Raw genomic sequence first — 15,709 nt, 5'->3', positions numbered from 1 at the left:
ACTATGGATTTAGGCCCAGATCCTTGTACTGGGGTGAATGTATGACATTGTTTGACATTCTGTCCATCAACTTTGTTTTTTGCAATTTTCACCCCGAGTGGGCTGGGTATGCTCAGACGTGAGTCCCAGGCTCTCCACACTACTGGAGTCAAACTATCCAGGCTGATGAAGGCTGATAGCCAGAAACCGGTCCTTGGATGCTTGATTCCGGTCTGGGAAAGACATGGCTTGGTAGTTCGGACTGGACTGTTCCCATGAGGCACAGGGTAAGAGCTGATTTGCATATAGCCAGTGTCTAACCCAGGGTGGTGTGGACTGCAAACAAACGATGGATTTAGGCCCAGATCCTTGAACTGGAGTGAATGTATGACATTGTTCTACATTCTGTCCATCACCTGTGTTTTTTGCAATTTTCACCCCGAGTGGGCTGGTTATGCTCAGATGTGAGTCCCAGGCTCTCCACACCACTGGAGTCAAGCTATCCAGGCTGATGAAGGCTGATAGCCAGAAACCGGTCCTTGGATGCTTGATTCCGGTCTGGGAAAGACATGGCTTGGTAGTTCGGACTGGACTGTCCCAATGAGGCACAGGGTCAGAGCTGATTTGCATATAGCCAGTGTCTAACCCAGGGTGGTGTGGACTGCAAAAAAACGATGGATTTAGGCCCAGATCCTTGTGCTGGAGTGTATGTATGACATTGTTCTACATTCTGTCCATCACCTGTGTTTTTTGCAATTTTCACCCCGAGTGTGCTGGATATGCTCAGATGTGAGTCCCAGGCTCTCCACACCACTGGAGTCAAGCTATCCAGGCTGCTGAAGGCTGATAGCCAGAAACCGGTCCTTGGATGCTTGATTCCGGTCTGGGAAAGACATGGCTTGGTAGTTCGGACTGGACTGTTCCCATGAGGCACAGGGTCAGAGCTGATTTGCATATAGCCAGTGTCTAACCCAGGGTGGTGTGGAGTGCAAACAACTATGGATTTAGGCCCAGATCCTTGTACTGGGGTGAATGTATGACATTGTTTGACATTCTGTCCATCAACTTTGTTTTTTGCAATTTTCACCCCGAGTGGGCTGGGTATGCTCAGACGTGAGTCCCAGGCTCTCCACACTACTGGAGTCAAACTATCCAGGCTGATGAAGGCTGATAGCCAGAAACCGGTCCTTGGATGCTTGATTCCGGTCTGGGAAAGACATGGCTTGGTAGTTCGGACTGGACTGTTCCCATGAGGCACAGGGTAAGAGCTGATTTGCATATAGCCAGTGTCTAACCCAGGGTGGTGTGGACTGCAAACAAACGATGGATTTAGGCCCAGATCCTTGAACTGGAGTGAATGTATGACATTGTTCTACATTCTGTCCATCACCTGTGTTTTTTGCAATTTTCACCCCGAGTGGGCTGGTTATGCTCAGATGTGAGTCCCAGGCTCTCCACACCACTGGAGTCAAGCTATCCAGGCTGATGAAGGCTGATAGCCAGAAACCGGTCCTTGGATGCTTGATTCCGGTCTGGGAAAGACATGGCTTGGTAGTTCGGACTGGACTGTCCCAATGAGGCACAGGGTCAGAGCTGATTTGCATATAGCCAGTGTCTATCCCAGGGTGGTGTGGAGTGCAAAAAAACGATGGATGTAGGCCCAGATCCTTGTACTGGGGTGAATGTATGACATTGTTCTACACTCTGTCCATCACCTGTGTTTTTTGCAATTTTCACCCCGAGTTTGCTGGGTATGCTCAGACGTGTGTCCCAGGCTCTCAACACCACTGGAGTCAAGCTATCCAGGCAGATGAAGGCTGATAGCCAGAAACTGGTCCTTGGATGCTTGATTCCGGTCTGGGAAAGACATGGCTTGGTAGTTCGGACTGGACTGTTCCCATGAGGCACAGGGTCAGAGCTGATTTGCATATAGCCAGTGTCTAACCCAGGGTGGTGTGGAGTGCAAAAAACGATGGATTTAGGCCCAGATCCTTGTACTGGGGTGAATGTATGACATTGTTCGACATTCTGTCCATCAACTTTGTTTTTTGCAATTTTCACCCTGAGAAGGCTGGGTATGCTCAGACGTGAGTCCCAGGCTCTCCACACCACTGGAGTCAAGCTATCTAGGCTGATGAAGGCTGATAGCCAGAAACCGGTCCTTGGATGCTTGATTCCGGTCTGGGAAAGACATGGCTTGGTAGTTCGGACTGGACTGTTCCCATGAGGCACAGGGTCAGAGCTGATTTGCATATAGCCAGTGTCTAACCCAGGGTGGTGTGGAGTGCAAAAAACGATGGATTTAGGCCCAGATCCTTGTACTGGGGTGAATGTATGACATTGTTCGACATTCTGTCCATCAACTTTGTTTTTTGCAATTTTCACCCCGAGTGGGCTGGGTATGCTCAGACGTGAGTCCCAGGCTCTCCACACCACTGGAGTCAAACTATCCAGGCTGATGAAGGCTGATAGCCAGAAACCGGTCCTTGGATGCTTGGTTCCGGTCTGGGAAAGACATGGCTTGGTAGTTCGGACTGGACTGTTCCCATGAGGCACAGGGTCAGAGCTGATTTGCATATAGCCAGTGTCTAACCCAGGGTGGTGTGGACTGCAAAAAACGATGGATTTAGGCCCAGATCCTTGTGCTGGAGTGAATGTATGACATTGTTCTACATTCTGTCCATCACCTGTGTTTTTTGCAATTTTCACCCGAGTGGGCTGGATATGCTCAGATGTGAGTCCCAGGCTCTCCACACCACTGGAGTCAAGCTATCCAGGCTGCTGAAGGCTGATAGCCAGAAACCGGTCCTTGGATGCTTGATTCCGGTCTGGGAAAGACATGGCTTGGTAGTTCGGACTGGACTGTTCCCATGAGGCACAGGGTCAGAGCTGATTTGCATATAGCCAGTGTCTAACCCAGGGTGGTGTGGAGTACAAAAAACGATGGATTTAGGCCCAGATCCTTGTACTGGGGTGAATGTATGACATTGTTCGACATTCTGTCCATCAACTTTGTTTTTTGCAATTTTCACCCCGAGTGGGCTGGGTATGCTCAGACGTGAGTCCCAGGCTCTCCACACTACTGGAGTCAAACTATCCAGGCTGATGAAGGCTGATAGCCAGAAACCGGTCCTTGGATGCTTGATTCCGGTCTGGGAAAGACATGGCTTGGTAGTTCGGACTGGACTGTTCACATGAGGCACAGGGTCAGAGCTGATTTGCATATAGCCAGTGTCTAACCCAGGGTGGCGTGGACTGCAAACAAACGATGGATTTAGGCCCAGATCCTTGTGCTGGAGTGAATGTATGACATCGTTCTACATTCTGTCCATCACCTGTGTTTTTTGCAATTTTCACCCCGAGTGGGCTGGGTATGCTCAGACGTGAGTCCCAGGCTCTCCACACCACTGGAGTCAAGCTATCTAGGCTGATGAAGGCTGATAGCCAGAAACCGGTCCTTGGATGCTTGATTCCGGTCTGGGAAAGACATGGGTTGGTAGTTCGGACTGGACTGTTCCCATGAGGCACAGGGTCAGAGCTGATTTGCATATAGCCAGTGTCTAACCCAGGGTGGTGTGGAGTGCAAAAAACGATGGATTTAGGCCCAGATCCTTGTACTGGGTGAATGTATGACATTGTTCGACATTCTGTCCATCAACTTTGTTTTTTGCAATTTTCACCCCGAGTGGGCTGGGTATGCTCAGACGTGAGTCCCAGGCTCTCCACACTACTGGAGTCAAACTATCCAGACTGATGAAGGCTGATAGCCAGAAACCGGTCCTTGGATGCTTGATTCCGGTCTGGGAAAGACATGGCTTGGTAGTTCGGACTGGACTGTTCCCATGAGGCACAGGGTCAGAGCTGATTTGCATATAGCCAGTGTCTAACCCAGGGTGGTGTGGACTGCAAACAAACGATGGATTTAGGCCCAGATCCTTGTCCTGGAGTGAATGTATGACATTGTTCTACATTCTGTCCATCACCTGTGTTTTTTGCAATTTTCACCCCGAGTGGGCTGGGTATGCTCAGATGTGAGTCCCAGGCTCTCCACACCACTGGAGTCAAGCTATCCAGGCTGATGAAGGCTGATAGCCAGAAACCGGTCCTTGGATGCTTGATTCCGGTCTGGGAAAGACATGGCTTGGTAGTTCCGACTGGACTGTTCCCATGAGGCACAGGGTCAGAGCTGATTTGCATATAGCCAGTGTCTATCCCAGGGTGGTGTGGAGTGCAAAAAAACGATGGATTTAGGCCCAGATCCTTGTACTGGGGTGAATGTATGACATTGTTCTACACTCTGTCTATCACCTGTGTTTTTTGCAATTTTCACCCCGAGTGTGCTGGGTATGCTCAGACGTGAGTCCCAGGCTCTCAACACCACTGGAGTCAAGCTATCCAGGCTGATGAAGGCTGATATCCAGAAACCGGTCCTTGGATGCTTGATTCCGGTCTGGGAAAGACATGGCTTGGTAGTTCGGACTGGACTGTTCCCATGAGGCACAGGGTCAGAGCTGATTTGCATATAGCCAGTGTCTAACCCAGGGTGGTGTGGAGTGCAAAAAACAATGGATTTAGGCCCAGATCCTTGTACTGGGGTGAATGTATGACATTGTTCGACATTCTGTCCATCAACTTTGTTTTTTGCAATTTTCACCCCGAGTGGGCTGGGTATGCTCAGATGTGAGTCCCAGGCTCGCCACACCACTGGAGTCAAGCTATCTAGGCTGATGATGGCTGATAGCCAGAAACCGGTCCTTGGATGCTTGATTCCGTTCTGGGAAAGACATGGCTTGGTAGTTCGGACTGGACTGTTCCCATGAGGCACAGGGTCAGAGCTGATTTGCATATAGCCAGTGTCTAACCCAGGGTGGTGTGGAGTGCAAAAAACGATGGATTTAGGCCCAGATCCTTGTACTGGGGTGAATGTATGACATTGTTCGACATTCTGTCCATCAACTTTGTTTTTTGCAATTTTCACCCCGAGTGGGCTGGGTATGCTCAGACGTGAGTCCCAGGCTCTCCACACCACTGGAGTCAAACTATCCAGGCTGATGAAGGCTGATAGCCAGAATCCGGTCCTTGGATGCTTGATTCCGGTCTGGGAAAGACATGGCTTGGTAGTTCGGACTGGACTGTTCCCATGAGGCACAGGGTCAGAGCCGATTTGCATATAGCTAGTGTTTAACCCAGGGTGGTGTGGACTGCAAAAAAACGATGGATTTAGGCCCAGATCCTTGCGCTGGAGTGAATATATGACATTGTTCTACATTCTGTCCATCACCTGTGTTTTTTGCAATTTTCACCCCGAGTGGACTGGGTATGCTCAGATGTGAGTCCCAGGCTCTCCACACCACTGGAGTCAAGCTATCCAGGCTGATGAAGGCTGATAGCCAGAAACCGGTCCTTGGATGCTTGATTCCGGTCTGGGAAAGACATGGCTTGGTAGTTCGGACTGGACTGTTCCCATGAGGCACAGGGTCAGAGCTGATTTGCATATAGCAAGTGTCTATCCCAGGGTGGTGTGGAGTGCAAAAAAACGATGGATTTAGGCCCAGATCCTTGTACTGGGGTGAATGTATGACATTGTTCTACACTCTGTCCATCACCTGTGTTTTTTGCAATTTTCACCCCGAGTGTGCTGGGTATGCTCAGACGTGAGTCCCAGGCTCTCAACACCACTGGAGTCAAGCTATCCAGGCTGATGAAGGCTGATAGCCAGAAACCGGTCCTTGGATGCTTGATTCCGGTCTGGGAAAGACATGGCTTGGTAGTTCGGACTGGACTGTTCCCATGAGGCACAGGGTCAGAGCTGATTTGCATATAGCCAGTGTCTAACCCAGGGTGGTGTGGAGTGCAAAAAAACGATGGATTTAGGCCCAGATCCTTGTACTGGGGTAAATGTATGACATTGTTCTACATTCTGTCCATCAACTTTGTTTTTTGCAATTTTCACCCCGAGTGGGCTGGGTATGCTCAGACGTGAGTCCCAGGCTCTCCACACCACTGGAGTCAAACTATCCAGGCTGATGAAGGCTGATAGCCAGAAACCGGTCCTTGGATGCTTGATTCCGGTCTGGGAAAGACATGGCTTGGTAGTTCGGACTGGACTGTTCCCATGAGGCACAGGGTCAGAGCTGATTTGCATATAGCCAGTGTCTAACCCAGGGTGGTGTGGAGTGCAAGAAAACGATGGATTTAGGCCCAGATCCGTGTACTGTGGTGAATGTATGACATTGTACTACATTCTGTCCATCAACTTTGTTTTTTGCAATTTTCACCCCTAGTGGGCTGGGTATGCTCAGACGTGAGTCCCAGGCTCTCCACACCACTAGAGTCAAGCTATCCAGGCTGATAGCCAGAAACCGGTCCTTGGATGCTTGATTCCGGTCTGGGAAAGACATGGCTTGGTAGTTCGGACTGGACTGTTCCCATGAGGCACAGGGTCAGAGCTGATTTGCATATAGCCAGTGTCTAACCCAGGGTGGTGTGGAGTGCAAAAAAACGATGGATTTAGGCCCAGATCCTTGTACTGGGGTAAATGTATGACATTGTTCTACATTCTGTCCATCAACTTTGTTTTTTGCAATTTTCACCCCGAGTGGGCTGGGTATGCTCAGACGTGAGTCCCAGGCTCTCCACACCACTGGAGTCAAACTATCCAGGCTGATGAAGGCTGATAGCCAGAAACCGGTCCTTGGATGCTTGATTCCGGTCTGGGAAAGACATGGCTTGGTAGTTCGGACTGGACTGTTCCCATGAGGCACAGGGTCAGAGCTGATTTGCATATAGCCAGTGTCTAACCCAGGGTGGTGTGGAGTGCAAGAAAACGATGGATTTAGGCCCAGATCCGTGTACTGTGGTGAATGTATGACATTGTACTACATTCTGTCCATCAACTTTGTTTTTTGCAATTTTCACCCCTAGTGGGCTGGGTATGCTCAGACGTGAGTCCCAGGCTCTCCACACCACTAGAGTCAAGCTATCCAGGCTGATAGCCAGAAACCGGTCCTTGGATGCTTGATTCCGGTCTGGGAAAGACATGGCTTGGTAGTTCGGACTGGACTGTTCCCATGAGGCACAGGGTCAGAGCTGATTTGCATATAGCCAGTGTCTAACCCAGGGTGGTGTGGACTGCAAACAAACAATGGATTTAGGCCCAGATCCTTGTGCTGGAGTGAATGTATGACATTGTTCTACATTCTGTCCATCACCTGTGTTTTTTGCAATTTTCACCCCGAGTGGGCTGGGTATGCTCAGATGTGAGTCCCAGGCTCTCCACACCACTGGAGTCAAGCTATCCAGGCTGATGAAGGCTGATAGCCAGAAACCGGTCCTTGGATGCTTGATTCCGGTCTGGGAAAGACATGGCTTGGTAATTCGGACTGGACTGTTCCCATGAGGCACAGGGTCAGAGCTGATTTGCATATAGCCAGTGTCTATCCCAGGGTGGTGTGGAGTGCAAAAAAACGATGGATTTAGGCCCAGATCCTTGTACTGGGGTGAATGTATGACATTGTTCTACACTCTGTCCATCACCTGTGTTTTTTGCAATTTTCACCCCGAGTGTGCTGGGTATGCTCAGACGTGAGTCCCAGGCTCTCAACACCACTGGAGTCAAGCTATCCAGGCTGATGAAGGCTGATAGCCAGAAACCGGTCCTTGGATGCTTGATTCCGGTCTGGGAAAGACATGGCTTGGTAGTTCGGACTGGACTGTTCCCATGAGGCACAGGGTCAGAGCTGATTTGCATATAATATAGCCAGTGTCTAACCCAGGGTGGTGTGGAGTGCAAAAAAACGATGGATTTAGGCCCAGATCCTTGTACTGGGGTGAATGTATGACATTGTTCTACATTCTGTCCATCAACTTTGTTTTTTGCAATTTTCACCCCGAGTGGGCTGGGTATGCTCAGTCGTGAGTCCCAGGCTCTCCACACCACTGGAGTCAAGCTATAAAGGCTGATGAAGGCTGATAGCCAGAAACCAAGTCCTTGGATGCTTGATTCCGGTCTGGGAAAGACATGGCTTGGTAGTTCGGACTGGACTGTTCCCATGAGGCACAGGGTCAGAGCTGATTTGCATATAGCCAGTGTCTAACCCAGGGTGGTGTGGAGTGCAAAAAACTATGGATTTAGGCCCATATGCTTGTACTGGGGTGAATGTATGACATTGTTCGACATTCTGTCCATCAACTTTGTTTTTTGCAATTTTCACCCCGAGTGGGCTGGGTATGCTCAGACGTGAGTCCCAGGCTCTCCACACTACTGGAGTCAAGCTATCTAGGCTGATGAAGGCTGATAGCCAGAAACCGGTCCTTGGATGCTTGATTCCGGTCTGGGAAAGACATGGCTTGGTAGTTCGGACTGGACTGTTCCCATGAGGCACAGGGTCAGAGCTGATTTGCATATAGCCAGTGTCCAACCCAGGGTGGTGTGGAGTGCAAAAAACGATGGATTTAGGCCCAGATCCTTGTACTGGGGTGAATGTATGACATTGTTTGACATTCTGTCCATCAACTTTGTTTTTTGCAATTTTCACCCCGAGTGGGCTGGGTATGCTCAGACGTGAGTCCCAGGCTCTCCACACTACTGGAGTCAAACTATCCAGGCTGATGAAGGCTGATAGCCAGAAACCGGTCCTTGGATGCTTGATTCCGGTCTGGGAAAGACATGGCTTGGTAGTTCGGACTGGACTGTTCCCATGAGGTACAGGGTAAGAGCTGATTTGCATATAGCCAGTGTCTAACCCAGGGTGGTGTGGACTGCAAACAAATGATGGATTTAGGCCCAGATCCTTGTGCTGGAGTGAATGTATGACATTGTTCTACATTCTGTCCATCACCTGTGTTTTTTTGCAATTTTCACCCCGAGTGGGCTGGTTATGCTCAGATGTGAGTCCCAGGCTCTCCACACCACTGGAGTCAAGCTATCCAGGCTGATGAAGGCTGATAGCCAGAAACCGGTCCTTGGATGCTTGATTCCGGTCTGGGAAAGACATGGCTTGGTAGTTCGGACTGGACTGTTCCCATGAGGCACAGGGTCAGAGCTGATTTGCATATAGCCAGTGTCTATCCCAGGGTGGTGTGGAGTGCAAAAAAACGATGGATTTAGGCCCAGATCCTTGTACTGGGGTGAATGTATGACATTGTTCTACACTCTGTCCATCACCTGTGTTTTTTGCAATTTTCACCCCGAGTGTGCTGGGTATGCTCAGACGTGTGTCCCAGGCTCTCAACACCACTGGAGTCAAGCTATCCAGGCAGATGAAGGCTGATAGCCAGAAACCGGTTCTTGGATGCTTGATTCCGGTCTGGGAAAGACATGGCTTGGTAGTTCGGACTGGACTGTTCCCATGAGGCACAGGGTCAGAGCTGATTTGCATATAGCCAGTGTCTAACCCAGGGTGGTGTGGAGTGCAAAAAACGATGGATTTAGGCCCAGATCCTTGTACTGGGGTGAATGTATGACATTGTTCGACATTCTGTCCATCAACTTTGTTTTTTGCAATTTTCACCCTGAGAAGGCTGGGTATGCTCAGACGTGAGTCCCAGGCTCTCCACACCACTGGAGTCAAGCTATCTAGGCTGATGAAGGCTGATAGCCAGAAACCGGTCCTTGGATGCTTGATTCCGGTCTGGGAAAGACATGGCTTGGTAGTTCGGACTGGACTGTTCCCATGAGGCACAGGGTCAGAGCTGATTTGCATATAGCCAGTGTCTAACCCAGGGTGGTGTGGAGTGCAAAAAACGATGGATTTAGGCCCAGATCCTTGTACTGGGGTGAATGTATGACATTGTTCGACATTCTGTCCATCAACTTTGTTTTTTGCAATTTTCACCCCGAGTGGGCTGGGTATGCTCAGACGTGAGTCCCAGGCTCTCCACACCACTGGAGTCAAACTATCCAGGCTGATGAAGGCTGATAGCCAGAAACCGGTCCTTGGATGCTTGATTCCGGTCTGGGAAAGACATGGCTTGGTAGTTCGGACTGGACTGTTCCCATGAGGCACAGGGTCAGAGCTGATTTGCATATAGCCAGTGTCTAACCCAGGGTGGTATGGACTGCAAAAAAACGATGGATTTAGGCCCAGATCCTTGTGCTGGAGTGAATGTATGACATTGTTCTACATTCTGTCCATCACCTGTGTTTTTTGCAATTTTCACCCCGAGTGTGCTGGATATGCTCAGATGTGAGTCCCAGGCTCTCCACACCACTGGAGTCAAGCTATCCAGGCTGCTGAAGGCTGATAGCCAGAAACCGGTCCTTGGATGCTTGATTCCGGTCTGGGAAAGACATGGCTTGGTAGTTCGGACTGGACTGTTCCCATGAGGCACAGGGTCAGAGCTGATTTGCATATAGCCAGTGTCTAACCCAGGGTGGTGTGGAGTGCAAACAACTATGGATTTAGGCCCAGATCCTTGTACTGGGGTGAATGTATGACATTGTTCGACATTCTGTCCATCAACTTTGTTTTTTGCAATTTTCACCCCGAGTGGGCTGGTTATGCTCAGATGTGAGTCCCAGGCTCTCCACACCACTGGAGTCAAGCTATCCAGGCTGATGAAGGCTGATAGCCAGAAACCGGTCCTTGGATGCTTGATTCCGGTCTGGGAAAGACATGGCTTGGTAGTTCGGACTGGACTGTTCCCATGAGGCACAGGGTCAGAGCTGATTTGCATATAGCCAGTGTCTAACCCAGGGTGGTGTGGAGTGCAAAAAACGATGGATTTAGGCCCAGATCCTTGTACTGGGGTGAATGTATGACATTGTTCGACATTCTGTCCATCAACTTTGTTTTTTGCAATTTTCACCCCGAGTGGGCTGGGTATGCTCAGACGTGAGTCCCAGGCTCTCCACACCACTGGAGTCAAACTATCCAGGCTGATGAAGGCTGATAGCCAGAAACCGGTCCTTGGATGCTTGATTCCGGTCTGGGAAAGACATGGCTTGGTAGTTCGGACTGGACTGTTCCCATGAGGCACAGGGTCAGAGCTGATTTGCATATAGCCAGTGTCTAACCCAGGGTGGTGTGGAGTGCAAAAAACGATGGATTTAGGCCCAGATCCTTGTACTGGGGTGAATGTATGACATTGTTTGACATTCTGTCCATCAACTTTGTTTTTTGCAATTTTCACCCCGAGTGGGCTGGGTATGCTCAGACGTGAGTCCCAGGCTCTCCACACTACTGGAGTCAAACTATCCAGGCTGATGAAGGCTGATAGCCAGAAACCGGTCCTTGGATGCTTGATTCCGGTCTGGGAAAGACATGGCTTGGTAGTTCGGACTGGACTGTTCCCATGAGGCACAGGGTAAGAGCTGATTTGCATATAGCCAGTGTCTAACCCAGGGTGGTGTGGACTGCAAACAAATGATGGATTTAGGCCCAGATCCTTGTGCTGGAGTGAATGTATGACATTGTTCTACATTCTGTCCATCACCTGTGTTTTTTTGCAATTTTCACCCCGAGTGGGCTGGTTATGCTCAGATGTGAGTCCCAGGCTCTCCACACCACTGGAGTCAAGCTATCCAGGCTGATGAAGGCTGATAGCCAGAAACCGGTCCTTGGATGCTTGATTCCGGTCTGGGAAAGACATGGCTTGGTAGTTCGGACTGGACTGTTCCCATGAGGCACAGGGTCAGAGCTGATTTGCATATAGCCAGTGTCTATCCCAGGGTGGTGTGGAGTGCAAAAAAACGATGGATTTAGGCCCAGATCCTTGTACTGGGGTGAATGTATGACATTGTTCTACACTCTGTCCATCACCTGTGTTTTTTGCAATTTTCACCCCGAGTGTGCTGGGTATGCTCAGACGTGTGTCCCAGGCTCTCAACACCACTGGAGTCAAGCTATCCAGGCAGATGAAGGCTGATAGCCAGAAACCGGTTCTTGGATGCTTGATTCCGGTCTGGGAAAGACATGGCTTGGTAGTTCGGACTGGACTGTTCCCATGAGGCACAGGGTCAGAGCTGATTTGCATATAGCCAGTGTCTAACCCAGGGTGGTGTGGAGTGCAAAAAACGATGGATTTAGGCCCAGATCCTTGTACTGGGGTGAATGTATGACATTGTTCGACATTCTGTCCATCAACTTTGTTTTTTGCAATTTTCACCCTGAGAAGGCTGGGTATGCTCAGACGTGAGTCCCAGGCTCTCCACACCACTGGAGTCAAGCTATCTAGGCTGATGAAGGCTGATAGCCAGAAACCGGTCCTTGGATGCTTGATTCCGGTCTGGGAAAGACATGGCTTGGTAGTTCGGACTGGACTGTTCCCATGAGGCACAGGGTCAGAGCTGATTTGCATATAGCCAGTGTCTAACCCAGGGTGGTGTGGAGTGCAAAAAACGATGGATTTAGGCCCAGATCCTTGTACTGGGGTGAATGTATGACATTGTTCGACATTCTGTCCATCAACTTTGTTTTTTGCAATTTTCACCCCGAGTGGGCTGGGTATGCTCAGACGTGAGTCCCAGGCTCTCCACACCACTGGAGTCAAACTATCCAGGCTGATGAAGGCTGATAGCCAGAAACCGGTCCTTGGATGCTTGATTCCGGTCTGGGAAAGACATGGCTTGGTAGTTCGGACTGGACTGTTCCCATGAGGCACAGGGTCAGAGCTGATTTGCATATAGCCAGTGTCTAACCCAGGGTGGTGTGGACTGCAAAAAAACGATGGATTTAGGCCCAGATCCTTGTGCTGGAGTGAATGTATGACATTGTTCTACATTCTGTCCATCACCTGTGTTTTTTGCAATTTTCACCCCGAGTGTGCTGGATATGCTCAGATGTGAGTCCCAGGCTCTCCACACCACTGGAGTCAAGCTATCCAGGCTGCTGAAGGCTGATAGCCAGAAACCGGTCCTTGGATGCTTGATTCCGGTCTGGGAAAGACATGGCTTGGTAGTTCGGACTGGACTGTTCCCATGAGGCACAGGGTCAGAGCTGATTTGCATATAGCCAGTGTCTAACCCAGGGTGGTGTGGAGTGCAAACAACTATGGATTTAGGCCCAGATCCTTGTACTGGGGTGAATGTATGACATTGTTTGACATTCTGTCCATCAACTTTGTTTTTTGCAATTTTCACCCCGAGTGGGCTGGGTATGCTCAGACGTGAGTCCAAGGCTCTCCACACTACTGGAGTCAAACTATCCAGGCTGATGAAGGCTGATAGCCAGAAACCGGTCCTTGGATGCTTGATTCCGGTCTGGGAAAGACATGGCTTGGTAGTTCGGACTGGACTGTTCCCATGAGGCACAGGGTAAGAGCTGATTTGCATATAGCCAGTGTCTAACCCAGGGTGGTGTGGACTGCAAACAAACGATGGATTTAGGCCCAGATCCTTGAGCTGGAGTGAATGTATGACATTGTTCTACATTCTGTCCATCACCTGTGTTTTTTGCAATTTTCACCCCGAGTGGGCTGGTTATGCTCAGATGTGAGTCCCAGGCTCTCCACACCACTGGAGTCAAGCTATCCAGGCTGATGAAGGCTGATAGCCAGAAACCGGTCCTTGGATGCTTGATTCCGGTCTGGGAAAGACATGGCTTGGTAGTTCGGACTGGACTGTTCCCATGAGGCACAGGGTCAGAGCTGATTTGCATATAGCCAGTGTCTATCCCAGGGTGGTGTGGAGTGCAAAAAAACGATGGATTTAGGCCCAGATCCTTGTACTGGGGTGAATGTATGACATTGTTCTACACTCTGTCCATCACCTGTGTTTTTTGCAATTTTCACCCCAAGTGTGCTGGGTATGCTCAGACGTGTGTCCCAGGCTCTCAACACCACTGGAGTCAAGCTATCCAGGCAGATGAAGGCTGATAGCCAGAAACTGGTCCTTGGATGCTTGATTCCGGTCTGGGAAAGACATGGCTTGGTAGTTCGGACTGGACTGTTCCCATGAGGCACAGGGTCAGAGCTGATTTGCATATAGCCAGTGTCTAACCCAGGGTGGTGTGGAGTGCAAAAAACGATGGATTTAGGCCCAGATCCTTGTACTGGGGTGAATGTATGACATTGTTCGACATTCTGTCCATCAACTTTGTTTTTTGCAATTTTCACCCTGAGAAGGCTGGGTATGCTCAGACGTGAGTCCCAGGCTCTCCACACCACTGGAGTCAAGCTATCTAGGCTGATGAAGGCTGATAGCCAGAAACCGGTCCTTGGATGCTTGATTCCGGTCTGGGAAAGACATGGCTTGGTAGTTCGGACTGGACTGTTCCCATGAGGCACAGGGTCAGAGCTGATTTGCATATAGCCAGTGTCTAACCCAGGGTGGTGTGGAGTGCAAAAAACAATGGATTTAGGCCCAGATCCTTGTACTGGGGTGAATGTATGACATTGTTCGACATTCTGTCCATCAACTTTGTTTTTTGCAATTTTCACCCCGAGTGGGCTGGGTATGCTCAGACGTGAGTCCCAGGCTCTCCACACCACTGGAGTCAAACTATCCAGGCTGATGAAGGCTGATAGCCAGAAACCGGTCCTTGGATGCTTGATTCCGGTCTGGGAAAGACATGGCTTGGTAGTTCGGACTGGACTGTTCCCATGAGGCACAGGGTCAGAGCTGATTTGCATATAGCCAGTGTCTAACCCAGGGTGGTGTGGACTGCAAAAAAACGATGGATTTAGGCCCAGATCCTTGTGCTGGAGTGAATGTATGACATTGTTCTACATTCTGTCCATCACCTGTGTTTTTTGCAATTTTCTCCCGAGTGGGCTGGATATGCTCAGATGTGAGTCCCAGGCTCTCCACACCACTGGAGTCAAGCTATCCAGGCTGCTGAAGGCTGATAGCCAGAAACCGGTCCTTGGATGCTTGATTCCGGTCTGGGAAAGACATGGCTTGGTAGTTCGGACTGGACTGTTCCCATGAGGCACAGGGTCAGAGCTGATTTGCATATAGCCAGTGTCTAACCCAGGGTGGTGTGGAGTACAAAAAACGATGGATTTAGGCCCAGATCCTTGTACTGGGGTGAATGTATGACATTGTTCGACATTCTGTCCATCAACTTTGTTTTTTGCAATTTTCACCCCGAGTGGGCTGGGTATGCTCAGACGTGAATCCCAGGCTCTCCACACTACTGGAGTCAAACTATCCAGGCTGATGAAGGCTGATAGCCAGAAACCGGTCCTTGGATGCTTGATTCCGGTCTGGGAAAGACATGGCTTGGTAGTTCGGACTGGACTGTTCCCATGAGGCACAGGGTCAGAGCTGATTTGCATATAGCCAGTGTCTAACCCAGGGTGGTGTGGACTGCAAACAAACGATGGATTTAGGCCCAGATCCTTGTGCTGGAGTGAATGTATGACATCGTTCTACATTCTGTCCATCACCTGTGTTTTTTGCAATTTTCACCCCGAGTGGGCTGGGTATGCTCAGATGTGAGTCCCAGGCTCTCCACACCACTGGAGTCAAGCTATCCAGGCTGATGAAGGCTGATAGCCAGAAACCGGTCCTTGGATGCTTGATTCCGGTCTGGGAAAGACATGGCTTGGTAGTTCGGACTGGACTGTTCCCATGAGGCACAGGGTCAGAGCTGATTTGCATATAGCCAGTGTCTAACCCAGGGTGGTGTGGAGTGCAAAAAACGATGGATTTAGGCCCAGATCCTTGTACTGGGGTGAATGTATGACATTGTTCGACATTCTGTCCATCAACTTTGTTTTTTGCAATTTTCACCCCGAGTGGGCTGGGTATGCTCAGACGTGAGTCCCAGGCTCTCCACACCACTGG

This window comes from Lissotriton helveticus, chromosome 4_1 (genome assembly GCF_964261635.1).
Source record: "Lissotriton helveticus chromosome 4_1, aLisHel1.1, whole genome shotgun sequence".
NCBI lineage: Eukaryota > Metazoa > Chordata > Amphibia > Caudata > Salamandridae > Lissotriton > Lissotriton helveticus.
Note: the sequence above shows the minus strand (reverse complement) of the source record.